The following is a 17,356-nucleotide window of genomic DNA, read 5'->3' on the forward strand; positions in this document are numbered from 1 at the left end:
TTCAACCAACCATTTTCTTTAGAGGTTAAGGTTAGGGATTAGGGGTTAGGGGTTAGGTTTAGGGATTAGAAATTAGGTTTAGGGATTAGGGGTTAGTTTCCTCTTTTTAGGGATTAGGGGTTAGGTTTAGGGTTAGGTTTAGGGATTAGGTTTAGGGATCAGGGGTTAGATCTAGAGATTAAGGGTTAGGTTTAGGGATTAGGGGTTAGGGTTAGGGTTAGGGTTAGGGGTTAGGGTTAGGGGTAGGGTTAGGGTTAGGTATTTTGAGTTTTACTCGCTAAACCTTCCCCAAAGGGTCCGCCGACCCTGTCGGTTAGATAGAAGGCAACGGAAGGCACGGGCCTACGCATGTCTCACCAGTAAACCTCGCCGTACCAGGTCACATAAAATCTGGATTGGGTACGAAGGGCGGTGAAGTGAGACTGCACTTCTGCCAGAACCTCCCCCGAGTAGCTGAGGCGCCACCCAGGTCTTCGGCCAGCAAGATGGAAAAAATGAGAGAAGAAGAAAAAAATGAGAGAAGAAAAAAAAGGAACCTAAAGTCCTACCCTTGGATTACATTATGTCTATTCACTTTGAATCACTGTTTACCTCATATCTTGTTTTTATATTCAACCAACCGCTTTCTTAGAAGTTAGGGGTGAGGGTCCGCTAAAGAGTTCCTCCCCCGAAGGAGAGGAGCAAAGGCACAGTCCTCCTATCCTTACCTGCCACCCATAACCAGCTCCAAAGTATCCTACCCATTGCGGACACGCCAGCCATTTAGGCCCGGACGACTTTGGGCTTGAGAAAGATATTTCTTTTACCTTGAACTTGTGTTTGTGCTTATTGTATGTTTGATTTTGACTGTACTTACCCGATCTGGTCACCTCTGAGGAAAAAAAACCTAATTTAAAGTCCTACCCTTGGATTACCTTTGTCTATTCCCTTTGAACTATTTTTGAACTAATAGTTCGTTTTTATATTCAACCAACCATTTTCTTTAGAGGTTAGGGTTAGGGGTTAGGGTTAGGGTTAGGGTTAGGGGTTAGGGTTAGGGTTAGGGTTAGGGGTTAGGGTTAGGGTTAGAGTTTTATGTCAGCAATTTGCGTTTCGTTCCGGATAATTTCCCATCTACTTATTTTAGCTTATTAACTTGTTGTTTTCGCTCTTGTGCATTTTTGTTTCTTTTCTTGCAGGTACCGATTGGGCGTGAATATGTGATCTCGGCATAGGTAAGTATAACTGTGTTTCCTTTTTTCAGGTTTGTACCAGGTTTAACTCTACTCTTAACTTTGCCGTTTCAGATATGCGGGTATTACACCGCGGAAATGACGTCAATAGGCTGAACTCTCGCCAAAATTCAAATCTGTGGGCGCAATGGCCTTGAGCGAGACACCGGATACAAACACGACGATTATCAACAGAAATATCTTTATTTTCTGCTTGCAAGTGGACCGTCTAGAGCGTACACGGTAAGTACAACTCATTGTGTTTAAAAAGATTTACGTTTGTGTAGTTTGCGTTGCGTTGTATCTGTGAATGTTGGTTGAGGCTAAATGTTAATGTTTAATTTCATTCCTTTAGGTTCCACGGTGTTTGTTGGCTGTATGTTTTCCACTGCAAGAAGAGGCTCGTATCATTGACCAGCAGGAGCTACAATGGTGAGTACCCCTTTCGTCTTCCATTTATGTTAAACACTTCCTATTTCATGTCTAACAGTACTCGATTTAACAAATAACCATAAATAAATACAGTGTGGGCAGTCACGTTAACATATGTGATTATCCTGCCTAATATGTTTATCACAAATATGTCACTAATCACTAATATGTTTATTTGTTTATCACAACACCTTTGGACCTTCAGCAATCGATTATTTCCCTTCATCTACATAGAGACAGAACGATGGTGTCCTAAACATCTCATTCATTTCACCAAATAACTTCACGCAGGTGGATAACGGCCGTCTCGGTCACGCTATGTTGCGTGATGCAGTTTTGAAGAACCAAATGCATTTATTCAATGAATAAGTCAAGCTAGTTCTATGTTTATGATGTTGTAAGTTACGGTGCCGATTGAAGTTGAGTTCGAAGCCAGTGGAAAACAGCGCTGCGTTTGTGCTCTCCAGGTACAAATGTTGTGATCTCTGACTGACGACCGGGCGAGACTCGAGTAAGAGATGTCCAAACGAGCTCCGGCAGGGCGGGCCAAGGCGGAGCGAACGGACGCCCTTCAGGCCGCCAATGACGAGCTGAGAACCAAACTGATGGACGTCCAGTTAGAACTTCAGCAGGAGAAGAACAAGGTGAAAACCTCAACAGACAGACACTGCCTGCCTCCCTGCCTGCCTGCCTCCCTGCCTGCCTCCCTCCCTCCCTCCCAGTTTTCCCGATGTAGATTAGACATGCGTGTGCCATGACTGTGTCAGCCTACATCAACAAATGCACCGAGGACGTCAGCACCACTAAGAATATCATCACCCGGGGCAACCAACGACCCTGGATGACTGAGGAGGTACGTCAAACGCTACGAGCGCGGAACTCTGCCTTCAAGTCTGGCGACAAGGAGACACTGAGGACAGCGAGAGCCAACTTGAACCGTGCCATCAGGATAGCGAAGCGAGACCGCAGTCGAAAATTTCAGGATCGTTTCCACGACGTCAAAAACATCAGGAGTATGTGGCAAGGCATACGGGCGATTACAGACTACAACTCACTCTCCCCCCCCCCGTGGGTGTAGTTGATGCTGACTTTCTAAATGGTCTAAATAACTTCTTTGGGAGGTTCGAGGCACTAAACGGCACTCCAGCAGTTAAAACTGTCCCCCATCAGGAAGAGGAGGTACTCTGCCTTGACTCCGCCGATGTGTTGAAGACCCTGAGGAGAGTCAACCCCTGTAAGGCCCCTGGCCCCGACAACATTCCTGGGCGTGTGTTCAGGGAATGTGCAAGTCATCTGGCTGGGGTCATCACAGACATTTTTAACACCTCGCTGGGCCAAGCCACAGTGCCGGCGTGCTTTAAGACTGCCTCCATCATTCCGGTGCCGAAGAAACCTCAAATCACCTCATTTAATGATTACAGGCCTGTTGCACTGACTCCGGTTATGATGAAGTGCTTCGAAAGGCTGCTTAAAGGTCACATCGTTTCCAGACTCCCCCTATTATTTGACCCGTTCCAGTTTGCCGACCGGCAAAACCGCTCCACTCAGGACGCCATCTCCTCCGTTCTTCACCTGAGCCTGGCTCACCTGGAGGAGAAGAACACCCATGTGCGGAGGCTGTTCCTGGACTTCAGCTCAGCGTTTAACACCATCATCCCACAGCATCTGGTAGGAAAATTGGAACACCTGGGCTTCAACACCCCCCTTCGCAACTGGCTGCTAGACTTCCTCAGCAACAGACCTCAGTCAGTCCGGGTCGGACAGAACACCTCTGATGTCATCACCCTCAGCACAGGCTCCCTTCAGGGCTGCGTCCTGAGCCCCCTGCTGTTCACCCTGATGACACACGACTGCGTCCTCAGGTTCACCACCAATCACATCGTGAAGTCAGCAGACGACACAACGGTGGTGGGGCTCATCAGAGACAACAACGACCTGGACTACAGAGAGGAGGTGGAGCAGCTGGTGGGCTGGTGCAGAGAAAACAGCCTGATCCTGAATGAGGAGAAGATGAAGGAGATCATCGTCGACTTCAGGAAAAAACAGCCTCACCACGCTCCACTGATCATCAACAGCTCAGCTGTGGAGGTGGTCAGCACCACCAAATTCCTGGGGGTCCACATCACAGAAGACCTCACCTGGACTATGAACACTACGGCACTGGTCAAGAGGGCACAGAAGCGCTTGTACTTACAGCGGAGGATGAGGAGAGCCCACCTGCCCCCACCCATCATGAGGACGTTCTACAGGAGCACCATAGAGAGCATTCTGACAAGCTGTCTCTCTGTGTGGTGTGGAGGCTGCACCGCCTCCGATTGGAAGAACGTGAGGAGAGTGGTGAGGACAGCAGAGAGGATCATAGGGGCTCCTCTTCCCTCCATTCAGGACATTTCATCTCAGCGCTGCATGTCCCGTGCCCGTAACATCATCAATGACCCATCACACCCCCACCATGGACTGTTCTCCCTGCTGCCCTCTGGGAAGAGGTTTGCAGCATCCGCTGCAGGTCCACCAGGTTCTGCAACAGCTTTTTCCCTGCTGTCATCAGACTGTTGAACACTAGAACTGTTGAGCTCTAAACTGAACTCTGCATCACACATTCACAGAACTGTACTTTATGACACTACGGACCTCTATCTTGCACTATCTCGCACTACCAACTTTACTGAACTTGTATAAACCCTTTAAATAGAAGTTTAATACATGGTTTAGCATTCCTCTGCACACTCTTGAATACTGTTTTGCCTACTTGCACTATTGCATAATTATCACTGCTGCACTTTATACTTATTTTTAATATATATATATATATATATATAGTATATGTATATATATATATTTTCATAGGATATGTTACTTCTATTCAACTGCAATATCACTACTTTGTTGTAAGACGTATGCAACGGAATTTCGTTTTGTATGCACCATGTGCAGACAAGATGACAATAAAGTTTGTCTAAGTCTAAGTCATGTCAGGTCAGCTGTCTGGAGAGAGAGAGAAGTCAGGACCTGCGGGCGGAGCACCACCGTGCCACCGCCGCCATGACGGAACTCAAAAGCAAACTCCATGAGGAGAAGCAGAAAGAGTTAGCCATTACCAGGGAGACATTACTGCGGCAGCATGAAATGGAGCTGATGAGAGTGATCAAAATCAAAGATGGAGAGATCCAGCGACTGAATGCCTTGGTCCTCAGCCTGAGGGACGGCTCCATGGACAAGGTGATCCGCTCTATCCGTGTCTGACTATCCGCACGCCACGTCGGGCTTCGATGCGGCCGCTACCGTATTGTGTAGCTTGTCCCCAGTAAGCGTCGCGGCGCTCCGTTGCGGTCTCAACGGCCCGGTGTGGCGCAATGTCTGCTCAGGTGAGGAGGGGGGGCGCTTTGCTGGCGGAGGTGGAGGAGACGCGGCGGTGTCGGGAGACCGAGCGGTGTCGCCTCCACCAGGAGCGCGGAAGAAGCCCTGGCAGCGGCCCAGCAGGCCTGGCAGTCCCGAGCGGCCGAGCTCCGATCGGCTCATCACCAGCATCGGGAGGAGCTGAGCCGAACCAAGAGAGACTGCGAGAGGGAGATCCGCCGACTGGTAGGACTGATCAGATGCGCGGTGCGTGGCTATGTTCCCAATTTCGTTGTATACCTGCAGTGCAATGACACCTAAGGCATTCTATTCTATTCTATTTCACAAGAAGAAAATGTCCGGTTGCTCGCTTCGCTTTTGTCACAGCAAAGGTGTTCTAGTCGATTCAAGAAAAAAAATTGGCCGGTTGCTCTCTTTGTTTTTGTCACAATTCTGGCAAATGAGTTTGCCCGCCTGCCTGAGCGCTCCCCGTTTGTACATCCAGACGGATGAGATCAAGCTGAAAGACAGAGCGGTTAGTGTTTTGGATGAAGCCCTGGGGCCGGCCACGTCCACCGCCTTCAGCTGCAGACTCAGGCTGCCGAGCAGCAGATCGCTGCCCTGAGGGATTCCCAAAGGGCGGGCCTAAACTACCCTGGAAGTGGGGTCAACGCCGCTACTAGCAATCCTCTTCATTGCGTAAGCCACCTCATCACACACTTGCAGTACGCATGACTTAGTTCGTTGCTGGAGGAAGGTAGCACAAAAACAGTTTTGAACTTTGAACGAGTGCTTGTGTGTGTGTGTTGCGGGGCGTTTTCAGTCTCAGGAGGATCGGGACACGCGACGGTTTCATCTGAAAATCGCTGAGCTCAGCGCAGTCATCAGGAACCTGGAGGATCGAAACGCCCTGCTTTCTAAAGAGCGCAATGAACTGGTAATTTATTGACGGCACGCTTGAAGGTTTGCGCTACGTTTGATGCGCGCCATCCAGCGAGGCACCCATTGCGCTTGCTTATTAGTTGAGCGGCGCGTCGAGTCGGTTGCCTGGTAGATGTCTTTTATTGGGAGCCAAAGCCACGATTCCGTTCAAACCGATGCAAAAGGAATGGATACGTTCTGGCCCGCGTGTTGTGCGTCTTTCACATCCCGCACTTCATGCTTGCAGCTAAAGCGACTGAGAGAAACAGAAAGCCAGTTTCTGCCACTCCTGTACAAAAACAAACGCCTGAGCAGGAAGAATGAAGAACTCTCGCTGGTGCTGTGTCGCCTTGAAAACAAAGTGCGCTTTGTCACCCAGGAGAACGAGGAGATGGCAAGCTTGGTAAGTCGACGCGGACAACGGCGGCGTGCCAACAGAGTCCACTGCATTTGTGTTCCACAGAGAAGGCCTAGTTCGCTCAATGACCTGGACCGCGGTTGCGGCCAGCAGGACGGTGAAATGGAGTTCCTTCAAGTTGTGGAGCAGCGGCACATCATCGACGACTTGTCCAAGGTCTTCAGGCAGGCGACTCGGTGCACGTACGGCAGCGCCACGCTCGCTCGCTGTCGCCAGGAAACCTTTTCCGTCCAAAGCTTGGCCGGCGGCCGCCATCCAAAAAATTGGCCCCTTAAATTCCGACCTTTCAAGCAGGAGCATTGTGCGCACGCGTTTGAACACGCTTTAGACTTGTTTTGCCGTTTTCAGCAGCTCAAAGCTCCCGTTTTGTCAGCGCCTTTGCCACTCGCTGTGCGCTGAAAACGACGGACTTGCCCGGCTGCTCAGCCCGTCAACCATGAGCCGCGAGCGCGACATCATTGTCCGTAGGCAGCTAGTGGCAAAATGCACCCTGTTAGAGTTGCGCTCGCTCCAACTTATTTTGCAAGAACCACACGGGAGACAAGTAAGTTCTTTTGGACACCTGCAGGTGGAGAGTCCATCCGTTGTACGAATGAAGTCTGACTCTCGGCTCCTGCACGAGCATTTTAATTAAGAGAAACAGGGTGGGTGTAAGAGTGGATTGAATAGAGGAAGCCCTTGACCTCTAGTCAAAACATAGCAAGGGGTGTTTTACGACTTTGTGTAGGAAGGGATAAGCGATAGGGATAAATAAGGGATAAATAATATTATTTATTACAGGTTGCAGTCAAAGTCAAAGCAACATAATGATACGATAAAGATAATCTGGAAAACCCTGACACACCCTGTAGTTGTCACTTTTGGAAAAGACGAGCGTCCCTCCAATCATCGCCGGTGACGTGTTTTTCAGGCTCTGGAGACAGGAGCTCATGTCAGAAATGTCATTGTGAGTCGCGTTTGTTTCTGCGCCGGAGCCGTTCGTTCCCTTTGCATCCAAAGAATCTCAAAGGCGGATTATTTGTGTCGACAGGAGAGAGATTTGCTGCTACGATACCGACGTCGAGAATCTCTGAGGAGGAACAAAGCGTGAGGTCCTGCAAGGTGAGTCTGTTTGTTTGCGGCTGCTTGGTGTTGCGCAAGATGAAATGGCCTTTTTCTCGCTATCGTTCCTCTCGTCGATTCATCGTGAGGTGTCGCTTCAGTTTGTTCAGAGAGATGTTTGCTTCCGCGCCCGCAGGTCATCGAAACATTTTACGGCTACGACGAAGACGTGTTGGTGGACTCAGACGGATCGTCCTTGTCTTTTCACACCGACAGAACCCCCGACACGGAACCCGAAGAGGTAGCCCGCCATTTCTGCCAGCGTATTGGCACCAAACATTCCTCTTCAGCCTGGAATCGGACTCGTCTTTGCGTCGCGGGTGCTTTGTCGCCGGTCTGACTGATTCTGGTACTAGTGCTGTGTTGCATTGGTGTGTGCATGAAGAGGCGGAGCTTCGCTACCGCCAGCTGACGCAAGAATATCAAGCGCTGCAACGAGCCTACGCTCTGCTAGCCCAGACCAGCGAAGGGGACTACGACGCCGAGAAGGAGATCAAGGTGGCGCCCCTTCCCGCAACCCCCGGCCGGGTCGCAGCCTCCCCGTTCTCACCCAGCCTCGGGTGTTCTCTGGTCTGAAAGGAGGAGAAGGAGCCTCCCTCCTCCTCCTTTCAGACCAGAGAAAAGCTGATGGTAGAAATGGGTCACTATCAAAGCAGAGTAGCAGATCTGGAGTCAGCGCTGAAGCAACAAGGACAGGTAAGCTCATCAATGAGCACACCTTTTTCTCAGACAAAATAGCTACATTCTTCAGTCACTCATTCGTCTGGCATTACTGGACCAACCCCCCCCCCCCCGAATGTGGCTGGGAAAATGCGGAGAAAAGCAAATGTCATTTTCCAGTCAACCAAAGAATTTGTGGATGAAAATGACACAACATTCCAAAGCTGTCCACGCGTTTGTCTCTTCTAGAATGTCAAGTGGGTGGAGGAGAAGCAGCTGCTGCGTCAGAGCAATCAGCAGTTGGCCGAAAAGGTGACGGAAAGAAAGGCGCTGGGCGGAGTCGCTTGGCGTCACACCCGTCGGGAAGCCCCGCAGATGAGGTCTGACTGTCTTTTCAGGTCAGGCGGATGGAGGCGGAAGAAGCGCGTCTGAAAGAGCACATCCAGGATATCCGAGACCAAAACGAACTGCTTGAGTTCCGCATCCTGGAGCTGGAGGTGGGAAGACTCGCACAAGCGTGTTGAGGCCAGAGATGTGACGGACGGACGGACGGACGGACGGATGCATGCCTCTGCCTTTCAGGAGAGGGAGTGGCGCTCCCCCGTCTTGAAGTTTCTGCAAGTCCGTTTCCCAGACGGCCTCAGCCCTTTGCAGATCTACTGCGAGGCCGAGGGCGTGAGCGTACGTAAGGCGTCCCTCGCAACCCTAACCTTAACCCGAGGTCCCAGAACACCTTACATTGCTCCTTGCGCCTTTCCCCCGGACATAGTCATCAGTGATCTGATGAAGAAGCTGGACATCCTGGGCTATAACGCCGTAAGTGTATGTCGAACTCCTTATGTTCGCACTCCACGAGACTCGGCGGCTCAAATGTGACTTTTGGAAGGCTTTGCGCTGAAAGAAGCTTGTTGACGCTGTGCCTTTGGGCTCTTCTATGTTCTGCAAGCAGAAGGGCTACCTGGATGAAGAGTTGGACTTCAGGAAGTGTTCCATGGACCAGGCTCATAAGGTAAGCCGCCCTCAAATCTCCCGCCGGACCACTGATGGACGAGGATTGCGGCCCAGAGGATCCTGGAGCTGGAGGCCATGTTGTACGAGGCGCTACCGCAGCGGGACTGCCCCGCCACGGACGGCGAAAAAGCCAGCCACGCTGGCGTGAATGACGTGCTGACGGCGGATCAGAGAGAAGAGCTTAGGAGCGCCGTGGACCAATGGAAGCGAGCCCTGATGTGCGAGTTGAGGGAGCGCGACGCTTGCATCCTCCAAGAGAGAATGGATCTGCTGCACAGCGCGCAACAGGTAAGGGCCCAAAGCCAGCCCGGCACTTACTTGCACGCTTACTGGCTTTTGAATGCCACTTTCCATTTGTCCGTCCTAGAGGAACAAAGAGCTGAAAGAATTCATCGAAGCTCAGAAGAGACAAATCAAACAATTGGAGGAGAAGTTTCTGTTTCTCTTTCTATTCTTCTCCTTGGCCTTCATTCTGTGGCCCTAACACCAGCTGGTGAGTGAGCTCCAGCGGCACCGCACTCGACACCTCCGATACACTGCCAGCCGGTCTCAGACGTTGGCAGACGCTCCGATGCCAACGTATACCCCCCGCCACGGTGACAGAGGCACCGCGTCACACCGGCGCTCATCCAATCAGAAGGCAGGAAAAGCAAATTCACATGCAGGGCACTTTTGAACCAGAAGAGAGCGCCACAAAAAACGGTTGTTGCCCCAAACGCGCACTAAAAAGGGTCAGAATAACAAGAGTCCCACTGGCCAGCCGGGGCCACCCGTCCAGCTGTTTCTTCAGGGGGGAAAAAAATTGGAGTCACCGGTGAGTACATTTTGCATTTAGCTCTGCTTTTCTGCTTCTGTCTTCAAGTGTGTGGCATCCTGCGATCAAAGATTCAGCCAACCCCAAAGCGGTTGACCTCAACGTCCCACCACCATGCCTACCAGAGCAGGTGACGTGATGCTTTGGACATCCTTCCGTCTCAGATGCCCAAAAGTACTCTTTGCCACATCTGCGGCAATACGGTGTCTTTTCAAAGGTGCAAATAAATCCAGCGTGGGCGGAACACGCACGTCTTCGGTTTTTCCCGCTTTGTTTGTGTGACAGCTGTTGTGAAAATTTTATACAAATAAAGTTGTATAGTACAGGTTTGGCCAAGCCGCAACTCCCGAACCGCATGCGGCTCTTTTATGTTCATATCAACATTTGTGTGTGTGTGTGTGTGGGGGGGGTTGTGCGTGTCGGCTTCACTTGAGTTCAATTTGGTATTTTGGTCAAAAGCGCATGTGGTGAAATTCCACAAAGTAGGATGGGCAAACACATTTCTTTAAACTATGAGTGTCAATTGGGCTCTCGAAATGGCAGGGAAAAGATGCACAGCAAAACGAAAATACGTAGATGAACGCAGGACGTTTTAATCAGAGTGGGAAAGTTTCTATTTTTTGTTGAACGTGATGGCAAACCATTCTGCCTGATATGTCAGACCTCAGCGCATTTCAAAGATTCAAATCTTCAGCGCCATGCACTTCAGCTCACTCCATGCTAACATTGATCAGGCGTCGAACCCGCAACATCATGCTTAAGAGGTGGCCATGCTAACCAGTGCGCCATTATGTCAACGCATAAAAACTAAGTCTACTGATCAAAACAGCGGTTACTATATGACGTCGCTACGTCGTGGTCACGTGACGCAGACAAGACGTCAATGGACGTGGGCAGAGTTAACTTGTTTAAAAGGGAGTGGGCAGAAGAAATATTTAATTTATTTAAATCTATTTTGAGTGCACACCATTATGCCAATGCATAACAACTGTAAATCTACTAAACAAAACAGCGGTTGCTATATGACATCTGCCACGTCGTGGTCACGTGACATACGTGACGAAGATGGGCGTAACTTTCGCCGGAATTCAAATCCGCGGGGAGAGTTAACTTGTTTAAAAGAGAGTGGGCAGAAGAACTATTTAATTTATTTAAATCTATTTGGTGTGTGCGCCATTATGTCAATGCATAACAACTGTAAGTCTACTAAACAAAACAGCGGTTGCTATATGACGTCTGCCACGTCGTGGTCACGTGACGCGGACGTGACGTCGACGCCTACTTTACATCCCACCGATCACAGGACCCCTCGGCTGCATAACCGTGCCCCCTTCCCAACCAATCGGATTTGCTATACGCGAAAACGACGCCAATGGAAAGAGCTTCCGCCCAAATTTAAATCCGTGGGCGTGGCTCGCAGCAGGAAGTAGGAAAATGGCGGCGATGTTGACAAAGACACAGCGGATGGTAACATACGACTAACAAGAGAAATATTTTTATTTTCTGCTTGCAACTGGACCGTCCAGAGCGTACACGGTAAGTACAACTCATCGTTTTTAAAAAGAAGTACTTTTGTTGCCCTGAAAAGCGAGTGAGCGTGGCGTTTGTGGGGGACGTCGAATTTCGACGATTCTTTCTGGTCAACGGTTGTAAATGATTGTGTTGATTAAAAAAGAAAACTTGATGTAACTCTACTTTTAACTGCCGTTTCAGATAGATTTGGAATTGCATCACATCCAATTTTGCCTAGAGCGTACACGGTAAGTAACACTCGTTGTGTTTAAGGAGATTTACGTTTGTAATAGCAGAAGTGTAGCCGCGTTGCGTTGTACGTGTGAATGTTGGTCCAGGCGAAATGTTAATGTTTAATTTCATTCCTTTAGGTTCCACGGTGTTTGTTGGCTGCAAGTTTTCCACTGCAAGAAGAGGCTCATATCATTGACCAGGAGCGAGCTACAATGGTGAGTAGCCATAACATTTATGTTAAACACTTCCTATTTCATGTCTAACAGTACTTGATTTAACAAATAACCATAAATAAATACAGTGTGGGCACTGAAGTTAACATATGTGATTATACTGCCTAATCTGTCACCGAGTAGATTGTTGCAAAGTAATATAAGATCCAAAGTTGTAATTCAGAATAGTTTTCAAAAGAAGGCCATTAGAATTATATACAAGTCTGATTACCCTGAACAAGCTATTAATTAAATCACAAATTCTTCAATTCAAAGATTTGGTAGATTATCAGACAAATAATGTCTAACAGTAATTGATTTAACACATCACGATAAGTAGATTGAGTGTGGGCACTCTCAAGTTAACATATATGATTATACTGCCTAATCTGTTACAGAGTATGTTGTTGCCAAGTAATGTAGAATAGATCCAAAGTAGTAATCCAGAATAGTTTTGAAGAGGCCATTAGAATAATAAACAAATCTGATTACCTTGAACATAATAACAAGCTAAGTGTTTAATATGTCCTATGAAGTCAAAATTGGGCACCATCATGTGGTGAAATTTGGAATTGCATCACATCCAATTTTGCCTGGGAACAAACAGATTAAATAAATCTTAGTTTTGAATAAGCCACTCCTTCTCAAACAAGTAAACTCTGCCCATTTCGCGCAGTAGATGTTCTGTTAATATCTAGTATTTATACAAAGTCATAATTTAAATTGCTTTCAACCTTCATTCATCGGTTCAACCAACATTACTCGCCCTTATTACCAACTTGTATTGATTTAACTAAGCGTTTAATACTTCCTATCAGGTCTCAAGGCAAGATTTGGCAAAATACAGTTTCAGCAAATCCAATTTTGCCAGGGAACAAAAATAGATGAAATAAACTAAATAGGTCTTCTTCCCATTAAATAAATCAGAAAAGTCTGTCTTGTAACCAGTCCTCTTCAAACAAAGTCTGCCCATTTTGTGCCGTAGATTTTGTGTCTATGCCTAGTATTTAAACAAAATCATAATTTAAACGACTTCTTTCCTTCATTCACTTTGGAAATTTGGAATTGCAGCAAATCGAATTTTGCCAGGGAACAAAAATAGATCAATTAAACTAAATAAGTCTTCTTCCCATTAAATAAATTAAAAAAGTCTGTCTTGTAACCAGTCCTTTTCAAACAAGTAAAGTCTGCCCATTTTGTGCCGTCGATTTTGTGTTAATGCCTAGTATTTATACAAAATCATAATTTAAAGGACTTCATTCCTTCATTCACTTTGGAAATTTGGAATTGCAGCACATCAAATTTTGCCTGGGAAGAAAAGTAGATTAAATAAATTTAATAAGTCTTACTACTTCCCATTAAATAAATTAAATACGTCTTACTTGTTCCCACTCCTTTTCAAAACAGTAGTTTAAAACGAGGGCCCTTCACTCAATCTTTAACCTCAACCCCGCACGTTGTGTTGTATCTGTGAATGTTGGTTGTGGCCAAATGATAGTTTTCTTTCATTCGTTTAGGTTCCAAGAAAACTTGATGTAACTCTACTTTTAACTGCCGTTTCAGATAAGCGGGTATTACGTCGCAGTCATGTGCCGCGGATATGACGTAATTGCCCGAACCTCCGCCAAAATTCAAATCTGTTGGCGCGATGGCCGTGAGCCACTGAGCAGCGACGATTATCAACGGAAATATCTTTATTTTCTGCTTGCAACTGGACCGTCTAGAGCGTACACGGTAAGTAACACTCATTGTGTTTAAGGAGATTTACGTTTGTAATAGCAGAAGTGTAGCCGCGTTGCGTTGTACGTGTGAAAATTGGTCGAGGCGAAATGTTAATGTTTAATTTCATTCCTTTAGGTTCCACGGTGTTTGTTGGCTGCAAGTTTTCCACTGCAAGAAGAGGCTCGTATCATTGACCAGGAGCGAGCTACAATGGTGAGTAGCCATAACATTTATGTTAAACACTTCCTATTTCATGTCTAACAGTACTTGATTTAACAAATAACCATAAATAAATACAGTGTGGGCACTGAAGTTAACATATGTGATTATACTGCCTAATCTGTCACCGAGTAGATTGTTGCAAAGTAATATAAGATCCAAAGTTGTAATTCAGAATAGTTTTCAAAAGAAGGCCATTAGAATTATATACAAGTCTGATTACCCTGAACAAGCTATTAATTAAATCACAAATTCTTCAATTCAAAGATTTGGTAGATTATCAGACAAATAATGTCTAACAGTAATTGATTTAACACATCACGATACGTAGATTGAGTGTGGGCACTCTCAAGTTAACATATATGATTATACTGCCTAATCTGTTACAGAGTATGTTGTTGCCAAGTAATGTAGAATAGATCCAAAGTAGTAATCCAGAATAGTTTTGAAGAGGCCATTAGAATAATAAACAAATCTGATTACCTTGAACATAATAACAAGCTAAGTGTTTAATATGTCCTATGAAGTCAAAATTGGGCACCATCATGTGGTGAAATTTGGAATTGCATCACATCCAATTTTGCCTGGGAACAAACAGATTAAATAAATCTTAGTTTTGAATAAGCCACTCCTTCTCAAACAAGTAAACTCTGCCCATTTCGCGCAGTAGATGTTCTGTTAATATCTAGTATTTATACAAAGTCATAATTTAAATTGCTTTCAACCTTCATTCATCGGTTCAACCAACATTACTCGCTCTTATTACCAACTTGTATTGATTTAACTAAGCGTTTAATACTTCCTATCAGGTCTCAAGGCAAGATTTGGCAAAATACAATTTCAGCAAATCCAATTTTGCCAGGGAACAAAAATAGATTAAATAAACTAAATAAGTCTTCTTCCCATTAAATAAATCAGAAAAGTCTGTCTTGTAACCAGTCCTCTTCAAACAAGTAAAGTCTGCCCATTTTGTGCCGTAGATTTTGTGTCTATGCCTAGTATTTAAACAAAATCATAATTTAAACGACTTCTTTCCTTCATTCACTTTGGAAATTTGGAATTGCAGCAAATCGAATTTTGCCAGGGAACAAAAATAGATCAATTAAACTAAATAAGTCTTCTTCCCATTAAATAAATTAAAAAAGTCTGTCTTGTAACCAGTCCTTTTCAAACAAGTAAAGTCTGCCCATTTTGTGCCGTCGATTTTGTGTTAATGCCTAGTATTTATACAAAATCATAATTTAAAGGACTTCATTCCTTCATTCACTTTGGAAATTTGGAATTGCAGCACATCAAATTTTGCCTGGGAAGAAAAGTAGATTAAATAAATTTAATAAGTCTTACTACTTCCCATTAAATAAATTAAATACGTCTTACTTGTTCCCACTCCTTTTCAAAAAAGTAGTTTAAAACGAGGTCCCTTCACTCAACCTTTAACCCTATTTATTCACCTTCTAGGCTAAGTGTTAAAGGCTAAGTGTTAAAGGCTAAGTGTTAAAGGCTAAGTGTTAAAGGCTAAGTGTTAGAGGCTAAGTGCCAGAGGCTAGGCGCCAGAGGCGAGTTTTTGTGGGCTGAAGTTTTAGTGGGGTTAGTGTGAATACAATCCAAAAGAATACAACAGAATACAATACAATAGAATATAATACATAGATTAAATTCAATAGCTCTTACTCCTTCCCATTAAATAAATTAAATACGTCTTACTTGTTCCCAATCCTTTTCAAAAAAGTAGTTTAAAACGAGGGCCCTTCACTCAACCTTTAACCTCAACCCCGCACGTCACATTGTGTTGTATCTGTGAATGTTGGTTGTGGCCAAATGATAGTTTTCTTTCATTCGTTTAGGTTCCACGGTGTTTGTTGGCTATGTTTTCCACTGTCAGAAGGATGAAAATACAAAGTACAACGCTTGGACGTGGGCGAAGACGTCACCGGTGAGTCCTTCCTTCCTATTTATTTACCTTCTAGATGCTAGAGGCTAAGTGTTAGAGGCTAAGTGTTAGAGGCTAAGTGTTAAAGGCAACACAATACGAACAACACAACACAATACGAACAACTCAACACAATATGAACAACACAATATGAACAACACAACACAATACGAACAACACAACACATTACGAACAACACAACACAATACGAACAACACAACGATACTGCACTGAACAACACGATACCGCACTGAGAAACACGATACCGCACTGAACAACACGATACCGCACTGAACAACACCATGCCGCACTGAACACCATGCCGCACTGAACAACACCATGCCGCACTGAACAACACCATGCCGCACTGAACAACACCATGCCGCACTGAACAACATTATGCCGCACTGAACAACATTATGCCGCACTGAACAACATTATGCCGCACTGAACAACATTATGCCGCACTGAACAACATTATGCCGCACTGAACAACACCATGCCGCACTGAACAACACCATGCCGCACTGAACAACACCATGCCGCACTGAACAACACCATGCCGCACTGAACAACACGATCCCGCATTGAACAACACCATGCCGCACTGAACAACACCATCCTGCACTGAACAACACCATCCCGCACTGAACAACACCATGCCGCACGGAACAACATTATGCCGCACTGAACAACATTATGCCGCACTGAACAACACCATGCCGCACTGAACAACACCATGCCGCACTGAACAACACCATGCCGCAATGAACAACACCATCCCGCACTGAACAACACCATGCCGCACTGAACAACACCATGCCGCACTGAACAACACCATCCCGCACTGAACAACACCATCCCGCACTGAACAACACCATTCCGCACTAAACAACACCATGCCGCACTGAACAACATTACGCTGCACTGAACAACACCATGCCGCACTGAACAACACCATGCCGCACTGAACAACACCATGCCGCATTGAACAACACCATGCCGCATTGAACAACACCATGCCGCACTGAACAACACCATCCTGCACTGAACAACACCATGCCGCATTGAACAACACCATGCCGCACTGAACAACACCATCCTGCACTGAACAACACCATCCCGCACTGAACAACACCATCCCGCATTGAACAACACCATCCTGCACTGAACAACACCATGCCGCACTCAACAACACCATGCCGCACTGAACAACACCATTCCGCACTGAACAACACCATGCCCACTGAACAACACCATCCTGCACTGAACACCATCCCGCACTGAACAACACCATGCCGCATTGAACAACACCATCCTGCACTGAACAACACCATCCTGCACTGAACAACACCATGCCGCACTGAACAACACCATGCCGCACTGAACAACACCATGCCGCACTGAACAACATTATGCCGCACTGAACAACATTATGTCGCACTGAACAACACCATGCCGCACTGAACAACACCATGCTGCACTGAACAACATTATGCCGCACTGAAAAACACCATGCCGCACTGAACAACACCATCCCGCACTGAACAACACCATGCCGCATTGAACAACACCATGCCGCACTGAACAACACCATGCTGCACTGAACAACATTATGCTGCA

The 17,356-nt window shown here is 46.4% G+C and overlaps 1 protein-coding gene and 1 long non-coding RNA gene across 2 annotated transcripts in view; one reads left to right on the forward strand and one right to left on the reverse strand.

The window, feature by feature from the left end:
• The window catches only part of LOC148404776 (janus kinase and microtubule-interacting protein 2-like), a 142,741-nt gene that overhangs the window by 24,200 nt on the left and 101,185 nt on the right, over positions 1-17,356 (reverse strand). The gene's annotated exons all lie outside the window — the stretch shown is intronic.
• On the forward strand, positions 6,720-7,955 carry LOC148404778 (uncharacterized). The gene is made up of 4 exons (XR_015861171.1): positions 6,720-7,264; positions 7,349-7,419; positions 7,556-7,660; positions 7,805-7,955. It is a non-coding gene; the product is annotated as an uncharacterized LOC148404778 (long non-coding RNA).

This window comes from Syngnathus floridae, chromosome 1 (assembly GCF_059516105.1).
Source record: "Syngnathus floridae isolate MCC-2025c chromosome 1, RoL_Sflo_1.0, whole genome shotgun sequence".
NCBI classification, from domain to species: domain Eukaryota; kingdom Metazoa; phylum Chordata; class Actinopteri; order Syngnathiformes; family Syngnathidae; genus Syngnathus; species Syngnathus floridae.